The sequence below is a fragment of the Chaetura pelagica genome, unplaced genomic scaffold, assembly GCF_000747805.2.
Source record: "Chaetura pelagica isolate M959 unplaced genomic scaffold, ChaPel_1.0 scaffold70, whole genome shotgun sequence".
Taxonomy (NCBI): Eukaryota; Metazoa; Chordata; class Aves; order Apodiformes; family Apodidae; genus Chaetura; species Chaetura pelagica.
In genome coordinates, this window is record NW_009952265.1 from 7,815,288 (window position 1) to 7,832,835 (window position 17,548).

A 17,548-nucleotide genomic window follows, 5' to 3' on the forward strand; every position below is an offset into this window, starting at 1 on the left:
TAAACTGCCTATAAAAAGAGAAGTCTGTAACCAGCTTCTCCTACCTTCTTGCTCCAGACAAGTATGATGTTAACAAGCCAGTGGCAGTTGGTGTTGTGAAGCTCAAAGGCTTCTTATATTTTGCCTATCCAGATGAAATGAGAAAGTGAAGCACACAGTAAACTGCTTTTCTTTGCTTTTCTTGTGTTTGCGTACGCATAGACCCACAGATGATGATTTCCTCTCTTCCTATCCCAGAGTTTCAGTCCCAGGCTTCTTTGTTTAAATATTTTGCATTCCTACATTTTAGGAGAGTGCTATTTTTATATTTGTTCCCTTCTTTTCTAAACACGAACACTCAGAGTATATTAATCCACTGTCCTAATGAGGAAATGATGACTTTTATCAACCTTATTAAACATACACCCAGAAGATATCCAATTTAATAAGAGGCCAATTACTAAGTGTGTCTTCAGTTAGAAGGAGCGTAGCTTTTACCTTGTTCTTTGGCTTTCCATGTCTCTAATTAATTGAATCTTGAAATCGTTGGACTTTCAGCTTAAGAGAAGACTGAAGAAGGGAGCTTAACAACACTGCCTATTTCTTTATGTCTAGAAAGGACTAAAAAAAAAACAACACCAAAAAACAAAACAAAACAAAAAAAACACACCAAAAAAACCCACAAGAAAACCCAACAAAAAACACCCACGACAAAAAAAAACCAACCCAACACCTGTAATGCTAAAAGACTCAGGCTTTTGTCTGTTTCTAATATTACTTTTCTGCCTAATTGCCATCACTGCCACGTACATTAGGCCCTTTTTCAGCAGGGTTAAAACAGGGCCAGTGATGAATGGAAAACTGATTGTACTGCTGTCAAACTTGAATGTGAGGCTTATTCTGGAGATAGAAGTATGAGGAAAAGGACAGAGAATTGCACTTCATTAAAGCTCTACCAAGCTGATTGGAGTGGAGGAGGTAATTGAGATTTAAAGTGGCATTCCCATCACACTGTCCCTTTTTCAACTTAACAACTGTCATTCAAGCCACATAGGGCAACAATTGGCCAGATTTCCCAGCTCTTCTGAGTAATAAAACAGACACTCACCTTCTGGCTATTCGTTTTACTTACTTTGTTCTAATTTCCAATTCATGTGTCATTAGTGAACGAAGATTGACAAGAAATAGCTTTGACCTCACAGATTTGACCTTCAACCTCAGAGACCCAACTCTAGACTGAACATAGGTTGGAATATGCTAAGAAACACCTTTCCTTTGCACAAGAATGAATGGCAGTTTTTTTCATCATTGTACCACCCCCTGCTTGCCACTACATTTAGACTATGAGACATGTCAACTGCCTGTCACAATTACAATAGACACAGCAAACCAGAATTTTACCCAAATCCAAGGGGAACTTCCTGAACAAAGACTAAATTTTACTGCACAGATTTTGGAGACCTCCAATTTGTGCAGGCATAATGAATGCAGCCTACAGACAAGTAGGTAGTTGTTAATTATCCCAGCAATTTCTTTTTTAATGTGCTAACAACATAGTGTGCTAAGCCGTCATATCTTACACTGTTACCTGATGATCTCATCACATTTGAAAAGATAGTAATCTTAAGGAAGGCATTATTATTGCAAGTTTTCATGACAATATGTTATATTTGCATAGTCCTTATATTTTATATAATTTAATAACATGTCAGAATGAAAACAGATGTTTCTAGTACACCTTCCACAGTGGGCTGAAATTGTCTACCTACATATTAGTCTTTTTGGGGTAACTTAATATTTTTATTTTCTTTCCCAATTGTCCCAAGGCTTGTGTATACTGATTTAGTGTCATATTACTTATCAGAGCATTTTGTGGATGAATAATAACCACAGGGCAAGACCTATGACCTTAATAAGAACCTTCAATGAATTTTAGAATAATTTGTGCCTTTTGCATAAGGGTCTTTAGGGCTCTACTGTTTTGAATAGAAACTTGATCCCAGTAAGTCTATTGTATTTAGAACATTGTTTTTGTTTCTTCATATTTAGTGAATAAATATTTGGATGGTCCCAGTATTAAACATCAATAAACACAATAACTGAATACACCGATTCATTGCTGTCAGGTGCTTAAGTTGATTGTGGTTTTGTTTTGTTTAATTTTCTAAAATGAAACATTTTGAAAACACAGGCAGTAATTTATCTCTTTTTTTTAAATGCAATATTCATTCTTCTATGCATAATGAAAATCACGTGGGTAGGTTACTGCATTGACTTCACTCTAATGGGAGACACAGTCATTTTGTTTCCTTCTATAATAATCTTTCTTCTATTATAAAATATATTTGCATAGCTCATTGTGTTGCTCTGTGTTTTCTGAATTCCCCATTCATGTTGCTGAAGAGAAAAAGAATAAAATGTACTCTATTTTCTAACAGAAGGAGGTATAAACTTTTGTGAGGTCTCACAGTTGTCATTTATAAATACTGTTACAATCTTCTACCTTCGTAAAATTTAAATACAATTCAAAAAACTGGCTTATATTGAAAAGATGCTATTAGCATATAAATACAAAAGAATAATTTTGAAACAGTACACATATCCAGAGTATGGCATGGTAAAGAATTTACTAATAATTATAAAACCCATAAACTCTGTTGAGTGTACAGTACTGGTCTTTGTTGAAAACATGTTACAATTGTGCAAGCAACATGCTTTTGTGTTAATGAAAATAAATTACTTCACCATCGCTCTACTTTGTTTGTCAACTTAATTATTACTCAGCTAAAATATTGCTTTGCATTAGTCAGAACAGACTATTTTCCTTTTATATAGTTTCCTTTTCCCAGGGCTAAATTTTAATGTCTTGAAAGGTCAACAGAGGTCAGGACTTCTTGACTATATCTCAACAGTTCATTTCTGGTCATCAAAAGAAATAAGCCTCTGACCACTGGTAGCTGCTGTAGGGCTTTCTTTTATCCTGCACCTGTGACAATTACCCTGTGTTAGTGAAGCTAACAGGAGTCAGGTTGTAGGTTAAGGGTCAGGGCACTGTCAAGAGGAAGTTATTCTTCAGTCCACTAAATCTGTTATCATTTTCATCTAATGTGACATCCATCTGTCAATCAGGGAATTTAGGCAATTGTCTTATTCTAAGTGCTGCACTTTATGCCTCAACCAGCTCACATTTTACTGCTTTTCGTATAATTACATTTTTCTACCTCTGAAAACACATCTGCAAAATAAACAGGGAAAATCTTACTCAATCATTTTGAAGATCCAGGCTTTTTATGCTAAAAGCTGTTTCACTTACCAAATTGCACAATTCCTTTGCAAAGTTTTATATTCATTTAATTTTCATTGTTATGGCTTTTTAACACGTAGAAACAGAATAAAGCTCCTGTAACTACATGGATATGAAAATAAGTTTTCATGTACAATTGCCAAATGTATCCCAGTCAAGAGGTATGCCTCATACCCTTTAGATGCTGTGTCTCAAACACCATGCAAATGGAATGCTATAGTTATGAATGGCAATAATAAGTTTTATAACTGACTTTTAAAGAATTTGAAGCTAGCATACAGTTGAATTGACCAGAAATGAACAAATACTCTAAGTAACTCCATGTATAGTAGCCCAGAATGGAGTTCCTAACTGTTTCTGACTCAACACTGCTCTTAAATATATGCTTAATTTCAAGCACGTGAACAGCCAGTTACCCAGACAGTTACCAAAATGCTTTCATACATGGGAAGATATATAAAACTTAGATGTAAAGGTAAATGTTCTAGTAAATATGAGTGAGATTGGTCATACGCTTCAATTGCGATGCACTTTTAATTGATTTGATGAAGAAGAATCTAAACACTTTGCCAAGCATAAAAATCATGGTGTGGTTATATGATGCAATGGAGCCAATCTAACAGCTTGTTACCACTGAAAAGGATGGTCCTGTTCCCCCTACTTCCTCCCCCTGTCTTCCCACCCCAGATTAGCTTTCTGCTGGGTTAGCAAATTTAATTGCCTCACCAAGTGGTTAAGCAAGCATACAAGCCAGTGTAGGGACAGTGACAAGAGTCTGTGGCTGGATAGAATGTTATTGGCAAGCCATTACATAGAACAGGTCATTTAATTAATGTGTAATTTCTCCTTTCACTTTTGACAAAATTCTCTTCTCTCCTCGATATGACTGCATTAAAATTTCAAGATAAATTTCACTGTGTTCTATTTACAGAAGAGAATTATTGATACCCAGTCTGTCAACACTTAAATGCTTCATGTACTACCTAGGTGCAAATAAAGTTATAGTTTCTTTGTATCTTTGGATGGTGGTAGTTCAACACTAAATTTCTACAAAATCTCAGTATTTGGTGTTCCTGAAAGGGCACTTTGATGTCCTGTCATTTGATTTCTCTTTCATATTATGAATACATTAAAACCCCACCAATTTATGTCTCTTGCTGTGACTCCTTTGGAAATGAATAAATTCTATAGAGAAACTATTAAGTCAGAGCTGTGTTGAGCAACTCCAATTAGGCAGCTATAATGCAACTTCCTCTGCTGAAGCAGTAATACAGTGTACATAAAAAAGAAAGCATATGAATTACTTTCGTTTTCTTAGTTTTGATTAGCTGTAATTTAAGTTCAGTTCAAGTGTGTTTGACCTTTCAAATAGCAAGGAGAAGGACCAACAATTAGCAAGGAAGCTGCATTGGTTTCAGTGTCTGAGTTCTACTTGCTCACAGAAACAAAAATATTAGGATATTTTAAAAATGTAAGTATTCAAGCAACCTATGGAGGTTGCTATTGTGAAATATTCTGGTTTCGTTTTAGGAATAGAACAGAATAGTTCAGTTGGAAGGAAACTACAATGATCATCTAGTCTAACTGCCTAACCACCTCAGGGCTGACCAAAACTTAAAGCATGTTATTAAGGGCATTGTCCAACTGCCTCTTAAACACTGACAGGCTTGGGGCATCAACCACCTCTTGAGGAAGCCTGTTCCAGTGTTTGATCAACCTCTTTGTTAAGAAATGCTTCCTAATGTCCAGTCCAAACCTCCCCTGATGCAGCTTTGAATTGTTCCCACAAGTGCTGTCACTGAATACCAGGGAGAACAGATTAGGACGTCCCTCTCCACTTCTACTCCTCACTAAGCTGAAGAGAGCTATGAGGTTGCCCCTTGGCTTCCTTTTCTCCAAACTAGGTGAGCCCAGAGTCCTCAGCTGCTCCTCACAGGACATGCCTTCCAGCCTTTTCACCAGCTTTGTTGCCCTCATCTTCTGTTGAAGATATGATAGTTTAGGTACAACAAAATAATAACAACTTAACTAAAAGCAAAGAAAAAACACTAATCCACTAACATAGGTATTGTTTGTGTTACAATTTCAAAATCGCCACGTATTTCCTATGTATTTTGTACATCACTTTTAAATGGATCTAAATGTAACAAAACACTCATGTTTGGCAGACTAGTTCAAATGTGTGACTAGCTTTGAGACAAAAGTCTGCAAGAGTTCATTCAAACTATCTTAGCTTTCTGAACCTGGTAGTTGTTGCCTGCTGTACCATAATATCTTATATTTGCATATGTATTTATTATGTGTGTATATCTATTAAGATGTAACTGATACAAAAAATTTATACTAGATCTTAGTGACTGTGAAGTTATGAAGATGACTTTGCCAGTGATATTTTAAACTGAGAAAGTGAAAATTCATGCAACTTTATGAGGCCAGTACAGAAACACAATCGTATGCTTTGGCATTTTGAGACTGCATACAGATCTAATGATTACTATGTCTTACTGGAACGTTTTTAGGGACAAAAGAGAAAAAAATATAGACATGTTTATGCATTATGTTTAAAGACCATATTTTAATTGGCATAGAAGGAATAATTAAAATAACATTGATTTGGCTTTGTTGTCACCACCTCACTACCATCTGACAACAGCTATATAGGCAACCATTAGGGTATGCTCATGTCTATTGTATTTGTGTAACTAAGTGGGGAATATCTGGCTACATTTAGCCGTCAGAAACTTCGGGCCCACTGCATTTTCAAGTAATTGTTTAGCACACTGGCTTTTAAAACTGTCTCTACAATGGATTTACAGAGCATGGTCCCAGGTTCTGTATTAAAAATAGGTTTAAAAAATGTTTCAATGTATAAATTCTTTGTGGAAGTTCTCTGTGATAATTCCACCATTGTGTAACAATTCTCCTCACTGTCTTTGACTTCCTACCTTTAGCTTGTATTCAGAAGTCCTTTAAAGCAGAGACTGTCTTCTGTGTTTATTAATAGTGCATTGCCTAGAGCCACTAGACACTAATAACAAGAATTAAAAATTATAATAATCTCTGTTATAAAGATAACATTTACTCTCTTATGTAGGGTTGGAGACAGTGGGTTTTAAATAAGATAGACAGTGTACACGTTAATGACTAACTTCATATGAAGTAGTAAGAACTTGGATTTCTAAGAAAGGTAAGTAGTCAGAAAACAGTAGAAATTGCACCCAGGCTTTGAAACAGCTGATTCTTTGATTATAGGTTCCCATCAGCCCCGTAGAAAACCTTCAAATTAGATGGAAAGAGGATGTGCTATCAGCTGCAACTAGTCATCTTTTTATTAGCTCTGTGACAAACAATCAAGCACACCACAGTGTGCAACTGTAATGAAATATAGACTTTTTTTTTTAAGAAAGAAAATCTTTCAGTTTTATGACTCTACATGGCCCTTTAGGAAGCAGTAGATGTTGTTGTCAGTAGCATTTTTTTCTTTATTTTTTCAAGTCTCTTTAGAGTTAACTTAGTGCTCCAAATACCAGGTATGTGTCTGGTATGGGAGGCTTAGAAATTAGAGTCCTCTATCTATTCTCAGAATGGTTGCAGTATGCATCTGATGCTCCCTATCCTATCATGATTATGTAATCAAGATCTAGTAATGCAAGGGTAAGACATATTTTTGCTAATAAAAGTCTCTGTTGAAGCTACAAGCAATTACAAGTGGTTACCTGTTGTAATGATATCTTTTTAATTTTGCAAACCACTAGACATTAAAACAGGACTGAAACAAAAACTATTTATTTTACATATATCCACTAATGGTTGTCCAGGGGTAAAACCATTGAGAGAAAGGGTTTTATAAACTACATGAGAATTAAAAGGTTTCAATTGCTTGAAATTTTTCACAACTAAGAAATTACCTTGCACTGCAAACAAGGAGGCTATTCCAACACAACCTGGGCAGCTTAACTTGAGAAGCTTCAAGTTACAAGGTGGCTAGACACATGGGGTTTCAGAAATCACAAAGGAAGACCTATAGAGCCATAAGTCTTAGGATTCTTCTGAGACTTCTTTTTTGACTTCTTGTGGGAGGGGCAGAACATCCCATTTCTGTAGCTTAGTAGTCTCTCCACCAGTATGACTTTTTCAATTTAGGTACAGAAGGAACACATTAAAACAGCTGAAGAACCTTCCTGTTAATTTGGAGTGGACATTAAAGCTGCTTAAAACTTCTCTGGTAGCCACCAGGTAAGATTAGTTTCACTTTCCTTGGCTATCTATGTTCTATGTGCATTTTATAGCAGTTATTTAAGCTCTTTCTATAATCAGTGGAGAATAAAATTACTCCAAATAATAATTCATTCATCTGGCCTAAACCCTACATGAGGAAAGAATGAATTGTTTCCCAGAGATTTGTAGCCCTGCATTTCTGTAGAAGGAGATCTGACAAGTTACTTAGTTTAAAGTTAAGTGAGATGAATCCTGCCCATCGCTCCTGGCACATACCCTCAAAAGATAAATTTCACCTCCTTGAACTCGGTAGGATTCAGGCATCTAAATAATTTTTAGGTTTTTTTGTCATTCATCCTCAAATCTACCAGCTCTTAATTTGTGTGAAGAATTGTACTTCTTTTATCTCACATTGGCATTATGTATGAATTTAAAGGTAGTAAACACTGTGAAGTAGTCAGTAATCACCAGTCACATACCTCAGGTAAATTCTTAATCACTGGCACATGGAAGCGATAAAAAGTTTATATAATTTAGGGATTAGCTAATAACAGAATTAAGTTGGCTTTACTTGGTGGGTTCATACGTCAAACCTGCTATTTGATCCCTCTCAAGTCTGTGCAACAGACTCAAGGGCATAGCTGTTTTCACACCATGGTAAGGAGGTTGTGTTAATAAAGTCTTTCTTAGACCCTTTGTGATTATCTTCTAACGATGACTCTTCCCATGACTCATGAGTGAAGGCATTTGTGTACAGATGATATATATTAAACATGTACGTCTAGACAATGTGTTACTTCATATTATTGAATCAATGCTCAAAAAATTACTTGTGATTGCACAAGCAAAAATAATTTCCACCTATACAAAGATGTCACTTAAGAGGAAAAGGTACTATTAAGTAAAAAATTTTTGTGTTGTCCCAGTTATTTTTGCTGAGGAGCAAAAATTGGTGTCATCTTCATCCAAGAAAAATGGGGGTTTGATAGTGATATCAAAAAGAATAAACAAAATGTGTGTTGTAACAAGGAACTCATGTTTATCAGGAGTACAGACACAAAGTCAATGCAGACTCTGAGAGTCCATTTTCCTCTCTCCCTGCCATCGTTTACTGCTCTGTTACTTACCATTTTCAATACTTACCTAGTAATCCTTCTTCTGAATAATTACTTAAAATTTGTTTAGGCTGGCCAGGTGTTGCAAGATTGGTAGATAAGAAAATTGAACCTGGATCCTCTGTATAACAATCAGGTTGGCCGACAAGCAGCCTACCAGCTATTCCCCTTCTTCCTTCTCATAGTTACTTTGCAAAGGTTCTGTTTTGTTCTTAAGGCACAGGAAGAAAAAATAAGTGAAAGCCTGCAAAATTTCATGGGATGGAAAAAAATTATGGCTGGCTTTTGCAATGATTAATTCAAATAATCAAATATCAAGAGGTTATTTTTTTTTATTCAGGAACTTTCACATGGTTGTCACAGTGTTCTCCTCACATCATCCCTGAAAAAACCCAGTATTTTCTGTAGCCATTTGTATTATGTTATTCTGATGTGTTGAGCCAAGATTATTGTTCATTAGGGAAGAGAAATGTTAATTTGAAGTCTGCCTGCTCCTGAGCAACTGTGTCTCTATGAGACACCTGCAGAGCACCTCAAACATTATTCCATAAGATGTGCAAATTTTAGCCTGAATTTAGGTATGCATATACCTTGGGTATTATTTAGTGAATGAAGTTCTACACTCATTACAACTCATTTGAACTCACATGTTTTTTATAAGAGGAGCAGTTCAATTACAAAGTAGAAAATGAAGTATAGTTACAATTTGAAATTAATGGACTACTGTTAGCTAAAAAAAACCAACACATCCATTTATCCTTTCATGTCCTTCTCTGTCTTGGCTGCATCCTTTTTTAAAGTTCTGTACATCCTCTTCTGAATCTTACTGGAGTTCCACTGCTAATGCTTTTACAGCCATAGCACACTTGCAGAATTCCAAAAGGTCTATTTTCTTCCATTTAATATAGCAAAAAGAAATCTTGCCTGAATACAAAACATATCTGTTTTGACTATGCAAACTGTTGTGTGTAATTTTGCATCTTCTTTTTATATCATCATGTCCATTGAATCCATTTTAAAGGGAAATCATTTTCTAGACGAAAATGTTATCCTAAGAGCAGCTCCACTTTTGCTGACATGATTATGATTAGGAAATGTAGATCACTGCATATGATTACATTAGAAAAGAATTTTTCTGATCTAAACTCTACAAGAGAAGAAAATATACCACAAATAAATAATCAAGCAGCTTTTATGAGTTTAAAAATAATTCATGTATTGCAAAGTTTAAAAAAAAAAAAACAACCCTGCCAGTTTGATCTGAAAAAGAACATATCTAATTTACTGCAGACAGAATCCAGCAACATAATTTTTTAATTGGATAGTAGAAATGCTAAGGTGACAGGACTGAGAACAGGTAAATCATCTAGGAATAGAAATGCTTTAAGACAGAAAGCCAGCTGGTGTAGTGCTTCCTTTGTGTCAGTGATCCATGTTGCATTCTGTAATAGGGACTGTTCAGGCAGTCTGTTGCACAGCTGTTCTTCCTTAGAAACAAACAGCCAGGTCTGTTAGTGGTATCACTCTGCAGGTATTATCATGACAGTGGGTTTTTTTTTTTGTTTCATTGGTTTTGTTTGCTTTTTATTATTATTTTCTTTGAAAGTGTTATTCAGCTCATTTAGGGTAAGGAGCTTCACAGGGATATAAATTAGAGTTCTTTTATGTTGCCATACCCATTGGATTAAAGTACTTAAAAGGTGGCTGTAGAGGGAAAAGGTGGGAGCAGTCTAATTTCGAATGCAATGGTTTTGGTATATGGGAGGCATAGGAGGATTATTTTGGTGATAAATGTTTTCTAATATTAGAAATAACTCATAAAACATCTCTACCTTCATAAATTAATCTGAAGAGTTTCATTTTCAAAGCCCAAATTTGGTTTCTTCTCCACACACTGCTGGAGTGGTGCAAGGACATTAAGAATTCCCAAAAAGACACATTATAATGCCTTTCAGGCTTACCATGCATACCCAGAAGAAGAAGATGAAGCTAGGATAACTCCATTCTCTGACTCTTGCTATGCATAAGACTGATCTGGATTGTGGTCTAGCAGCTACTAGGGCAAGTTTAGTTCCACAGTCCAAATCGTTTTCTTTTTAAGGAAATTGGCAATGTTCTACACTCCAAACACTGTAAAGTTATTTTCCTCCAAAGCATAGAATCAAATCATAAAGAATCATAAATATTTTTAAAGTCACAAATGAACTATGTAACACCATTAATTAGCTGATTATTTTAAAAACAAACACAAAATTAATTATGCCTGCTAGTGAGACATTTTTTTCCCCCATGTAGTCCTTATGGATAGAATATGGAAAAACAAATTGTGATTATGTTGAACAATGGTATTGTGGGACTGGGTTGACACTGAAGTAGTCATAGCTATGTGTAAAATAAAGCTTAAAAATATACTGAGATTTTGGTCTATGCTGGTGATGAAACAGGAATGTGTTGAGTTAAAATACAAGGTGACAGTGGTGATACTGGCTTTACAATGTTCTGGAGGCAGAAGCAGCTAAGAGGTTATTAGGACTGAAAGGAGTTATGGAGCAGCAGACAGTAGGGGTGCCATTCCCAGCACTTACTACCAGGGTTTCTCCATAACAAGACCAGGGTTTAAACATAGATAGGCAAAGTTGTTATTTACTGTAACATTTTTTTCCTGGCTTTCACATCACTAGTGGAGGCAGGGTATCTTCATTCTGTCCTTTTGCCTCACTGCTTCCGGCCAAAAGAAAATGATAATGTGGCCTCAATGCCAGACTTGTGCCAGAGGCACTGTGAGGTGGAGGCCACCACTTCTTTTATCTATTGCTCAGTAAGGGAGGAAGTACAGTTACTGTAATCTAATCCAGCTACATTGGAGGTGTGACAACAAACAAGAAAAGTTGCCAGTACAAGCTGACACAGGATCTCCAGTCCTTACTGTATGTTGTTACTCCTGTTACACCAGCAGGTATGTCTAACTCGTTGGATATAATTTTTTGCCTTAGAACTTATACCACAATGCAGACTGGGGTCTGGATCCAAATTCTGTGACTCAGTGTGGTGCAGGGAGGAAGTAATTTCCTAGGAGAAATACCAGATCCAACATACTTGAAATGTGATTGTATAACTTCCCTCTCAATTTCCACCTCCAGGTGATATATGTATCTCTTCCCAGTTTCACTAAACTACTCTACATGTACGTCCAAAACAAGTCAGGATCTAGACATAGGAACCAGAGTGAATGTCATGACCAAAAAATAAAAAATGTAGGATTTAGTAGGGCTCTCAGTTATGATTATAGCAAATTTCTCTGCAAACATTTTAATTAAAACCAGATTGTTGTTTGCAAAAAAGTTGGAGGCTTTGAAGAATCAATTCCATTATCAAAATAAACAGCTGTTAGGTACGCCAACATAAAAAGAAACCCCTTATTCTATTGCATTTATTATGATAAAAAAATTGGCAGGAGCAGTACAAGGATATAATATCTCACATGGTGACAGTGCTAAATTGTCGTTAGCCAGATAGGAGAAATCATTACTGTTACTTTCTGAAGTGAGAAATTAGGGATTTAATCCAAAACAGAATGAAACCTGAAATAAATTATGGTGATCAGCATGTAGAAAGGAACGTAAGGTGCAAAGTATCAGAGTGACACCGATTATTTTGTAAATTCAATCAAAACAAGCTATAACATTAGGGAAGTTTTGGAAAGTCATGAAAAAAAGGAAGAGGAGAAGGCTGGTTATTTTTATTTCTTTTTAAGAAATGTCTTCCATTTTAAGAAGAAAATTTTGCTAGATTACTATAGTTAGTTATTTTTCTTTCCCAAGTTGCCTACAAAAGTAAGTACCATTGTTTTAAACCACCAAGGTGATCACCAAGAAAGTCAAAGGAGAAAACAAAAAATGTACACATGTAATGGGATGTTGATATACAAGGAGAATGTTTCTCTCAATAAATCTCTAATAATATAGAACACTTCAGTCTAGTCATTATATGCCAGTAGATTTAGTAAAAATTGAGGGGGATTGTGTGAGACATTGATCTTTCATTTGTTCCTGGACACACACTATGAAAATCTGCAAAAGATACAATATGGTGTTGCCTGTAGATTTGCTAATATAGTCTGGTATTTAGTACTCTATAAACATTGTTTCTATGGCTTTTACATCTTTTAAATTAATAATAGTGATCCTGGATATGATAGGCAGAAATTGTACTTTTTTCCTCTTTGTTTTTCAGGCTTTCGTGCATGCATTATGCAACAGTTAAAAGCTGACCTAAACTGATGTGGGAACTATACAAACTGGTTTGAATTGGATACAAGATTTTATTAGCAAATGATAGAATATATTTAGAACTAAAATTCCTGTGTTTATTGAGTTAGCTTCACAGTTGACTGGGGGAAGAAAATGACTACTACTTTTCTCTCTCGATACTTTGAAAATTTTCTTATTATGTTTATCAAGAATTAAATTTTTCTGAGGATAATTTTGATAGATGTAATTTCTCATTTATTATGTATTTGATTTATCATATGCAATGCTAGATAGAAAGTAAAAAATCTATGAAAATATAATCATCTAATAGGTGATTTAATTAGTGCATGTATGTAGAAAATATAATCTGTGGCAATTATCTATAATTATGTTTTCCTTGCAATTTAAAATAACTTGTCTTTTTCAGTAGGGAACAACCCTCTTTTTCACTTTTCATGAGCTTCCATAACATTGATTGCCTTTTTGGCAAGAATGGATTCACCACTTGAACTAGAAGAAAAATAAAAAAATTAGTAACTGTTTATGGTTATTCAGGGGCAGAAACACTGAGAAGGAAAACACATTCATATGGAGGTCAAAAGGGGTATTCGATTCACAGCTATCAGCTAAAACAACAAGCAATGTAGATTATTAAAACAAATCTTCACAACGCTGAGATCCATTGCATATTCACAAATCACTCATAGCAGTTATTACCAAGCAGTAGACTCTTGTGTGTTTGATTCCTAAGATGAAGCTGGTGTTCCTGTTCATGTATCTGCTCTCTGATGGACACAGCAGTGGAAATGGAATGAACATAAAGGAGAAGAATGACTTTTGACTGGTATTCAGGAGACTTTTGAGGCACTTGACAGAATTTGCAAAGCTAGTAGGGCACTCAGGTGGATAGACCTGTGGGTACAATACACAGAGGGCAAGTAGAACTAGGTTGAAGCTTTGCATATATCTGAGCATAATAATACAGTAGCACAGATAATGAAGAATTAATGAAATTGTGTATGAAGCCTGTGAGAAAACATAAAAATACAAAGAGGTCTGCACAGGAATATCTATAAAAAACCTGCATAAACACAGAAACATACACTCCAAATCAGGGATTCACAGATGTGTGGATTGTAGAGCATGTTATTGAATTCCTGTAGTAATGGAAATGTAAATAATTTAATATTAAAAAGCTGGAATATCAGTACTTTCTGTAGGTTTCACTATTGAATTAATTATTTATACATTCCCATTTCAACTTGAGATAATCAGAAACACTCCACTTGAATTTACTTTGGTAATAACAGATTTATTTATTTTTTCTTTATACCATCCAAGTTCCCTTCCCCGAGATACAGCTATAGTCCTGTATATGAGCATATATCCACCATGGATGGCTAAGATCTTTCCAGACAGCAGTACAAACTTTTGGAGCATTTAGCCAATTATAAAGACATGAACAAAAAGTAGTTTCCATAAGATCATCTGATAACAATCCAGAGGGACCTCAACTGGCTGGAGAGGTGGACCAGTGCCAACCTCGTGAAGTTCAACAAGGCCAAGTGCAAGGTCCGGCACCTGGGTTATTGCAACCCCAGACACAAATACAGGCTGGGGGAGGTCACTCTTGAGAGCAGCCCTGTGGAAAAAGACCTGGGGTTACTAGTAGATCAAAAGCTGCACATGAACCACCAGTATGCACTTGCAGCCCAGAGGGCCAACCACATCCTAGGCTGCATCAAAAGAAGTGTGGCCAGCAGGGCCAGGGAGGTGATTCTGCACCTCTACTCTGCTCTGGTGAGACCCCACCTGGTGTACTGTGTACAGTTCCTGAAATAATTTCAAAACTACACTGAAAACTGTATTCAGCACTGCTTTTCTCCATAACCTGCACTCGTGGTTCTTCTCCCTTCTCTGCTCCTTGGCACCCAACAGAGTAGCCATGGCAGCAGACCCCTAACACCAGTTTTCACTCTGATCTCTTTCTCAACAGTCACTGTAGCCATGTAACAAATTTTTTTAAGAATTTGCAACCTGTGCAAAGAGGAGACTTACAGGGGAAAAAAATGTTCTCAGAATATGCTTTTCCGATAATGAATTCTTATGCAACAAGCAGAGACAACTGATATTCATAAACATAACTTGAAATGTAACTCAGTCATTTTTATTGATTGGGATGTCACTTTTCCAGTATAAAGTAGCCGAAAATTTTATCTCATGCTAATTTTATTAGTTAATATTTTATGCAGACAACAGATCTTATCTGTATGACTGCCAAAAAAGTGTTATATTCTAGCAGTTGGCATTTAAGGACAGCAGGAGACTGATTTTTGAATATGCAGGAGAGAATAAAAAAAAAATAAAAATAGAATAAAGATAATGATCTGCAAAAGTTGCAGAGGGGTCTTTCAAATTGACATCCATCGCTCTGGTTTTGGGATTGAGAGCCACGTTAAATGGCATAGCTCCTGAAATGATGGCTTTCATCATAGTAGAAAAGGCTGATGCATGAAATTCATTATAGAAACTTTTAATATGCTATTTTAAACTAGTAATTCCAATTTGTCACTTTATTCCACCATGACATCCTGGGATGTCCAGAACCTCAATTCAGTAAAGGTTAGAAATCTTAATTTCATTTTGAGTCTGCATTTTACCTATGGCTAGTTTATATATGAATGCTCTTTTGCCAATATGTTTTAAAGAGTTCATTCTTTCTCCTGATGCCTGACTGAAAAAATTACTGATATCAATTATCCTCTCTTTTAACAGACTTTCAACCTGTTAGATTAGACATACCAGCAAGGTCTTTCCACACTTTTTAGACAAGATCAGCTTGCCAATCACCTTTTCATCCAATTAGCCTCTTTTTTCTCCTTTTCAGTTTGAATATACCTTTTCTGAATATTGGTGTACAGAATTAGAAATGTATTTCACAAATATATTTTCATACTAATTGCATTGCACAGACATAAAACCAGTGAAAATGAGATCAGATTCATGTCCTGTGTGGAGTGACAAAGAAGAAACTTACACATCAAGCCGATATTCCTTCTTCCCTTCATTTTTCCAAGCATTAAATATGAGACACAGAAGCACACCAAGGAAAACTTCCAGTGGGATCTCTGTTCACTGAAATTCTATCTAGCTACTTACAGGCTTTTTTTTTTATAGCTTTTATGCTATGAACGTCTGTAAGTATTGCCTTGTTCTATTTCATATTTTTATTTCTAAAATACCAGTTCAGTTCTCTGTAAGATTTCAATATTGTGCAGCTCACATAATTGCACATAACAATAAAGCATGCACCTCTATCATACCACTTATTTCTACTCATTGAATATATAACTGTCAAGAAACAACTATGCCATCATATTTCAGTTTTCAGTAAAAAGATCTGATTTTATTGTGGCTTTCACTCACTCCCAGATGTCCTCCCTTCCTCAAAAAAGACAAGCCTGGGCGATGCCAGATTAAGATGAAATATCATCATCGCAACATATTAATTTTTCTTCAAAGATCTTAAAATAGCTTCTTGTGCTTTTGCTGGAACATTTTTCATCTTGCTTGAAGGGGAAAAACATAGATATGAAAGTCATCATCATAACTTGAAACTGAGTGGTATTCCCTCAAAATGTGGGCTGCAAATTTAACTGCAGTGGCACAAACACTGTGTAGAAATAAACAAATATATACTGTTACACTGGAGAAAACTTGTCCTTTTTGGAGCTGCACCCTTTATACATAAGTAATAAGCTGAATGTAAATCAGTAGTATTTTGTAGTCATATTTATGAGCTATATGCAATTAAGATAAAAAGGCAAACATCTCTGTAATGCATTTTTTAACATTAGAGGCCTGCCTTCTGAAACATATACATAATTTTTACTTTCATAGAGACGTATCTGCACAAATTTTGCTTGAAAAAAAGTTCTTTTAAAATCCACCCAGCTGATATAATTGAAGATATTTTCACCAGTCCATGATTTGAAAGTATCTACTTAGTTCAAATGAGAGGACAGTGCTAGACTAACAGCACATCATGTATGAAGTATCACAAGGTCACTGTAGAGAAGTTTTCAAACTATTTCAAATACAAATAGAATATCAGTGCTATATATTGTACAGGGAACTTCTAAGATATATGTATGTATCCATAATTATGATATCTTTGTTCTCAGGAAATACTTTATGAAAAAGGAAAAAGCTTCAAAGTGAGATTGCAATACAAAATAAGAAAAAAAGAATGGATTAAAAAGTGTTTGTACTAATCTTGTACTTTCATTATGAATCAAGATGAAGGTGAGTTAGTAAAATACTACCAAAGGGAACAGTGGAGTACCAGAAAAAAGCAGGAAAGACTCATGTAAAATCACACAGACAGAGGAATACCACGTTCAGTCACTGTAGGTCCTTATTTTTTTTCAGTGCTGAAAGATGGAAATAGCTTATTTGGGTTTTTAGTTATGATTTTTCTACCATATGCAGAACCTTCAACATTCAGTTATAGTTACAGTCTCTGTGTTGATTTATTTCAGCAATTCTGTGTTCAGCCCATACCTCTCCCTGAAAGATCACTCATTTTTTGGCATGAAAACCAACCTCAGATTTAGTCTAGGAACATCTTTGTATTATTTCAATAATTTTCATAAGTGAAGAGCATTTTTAAAATTCAGCAG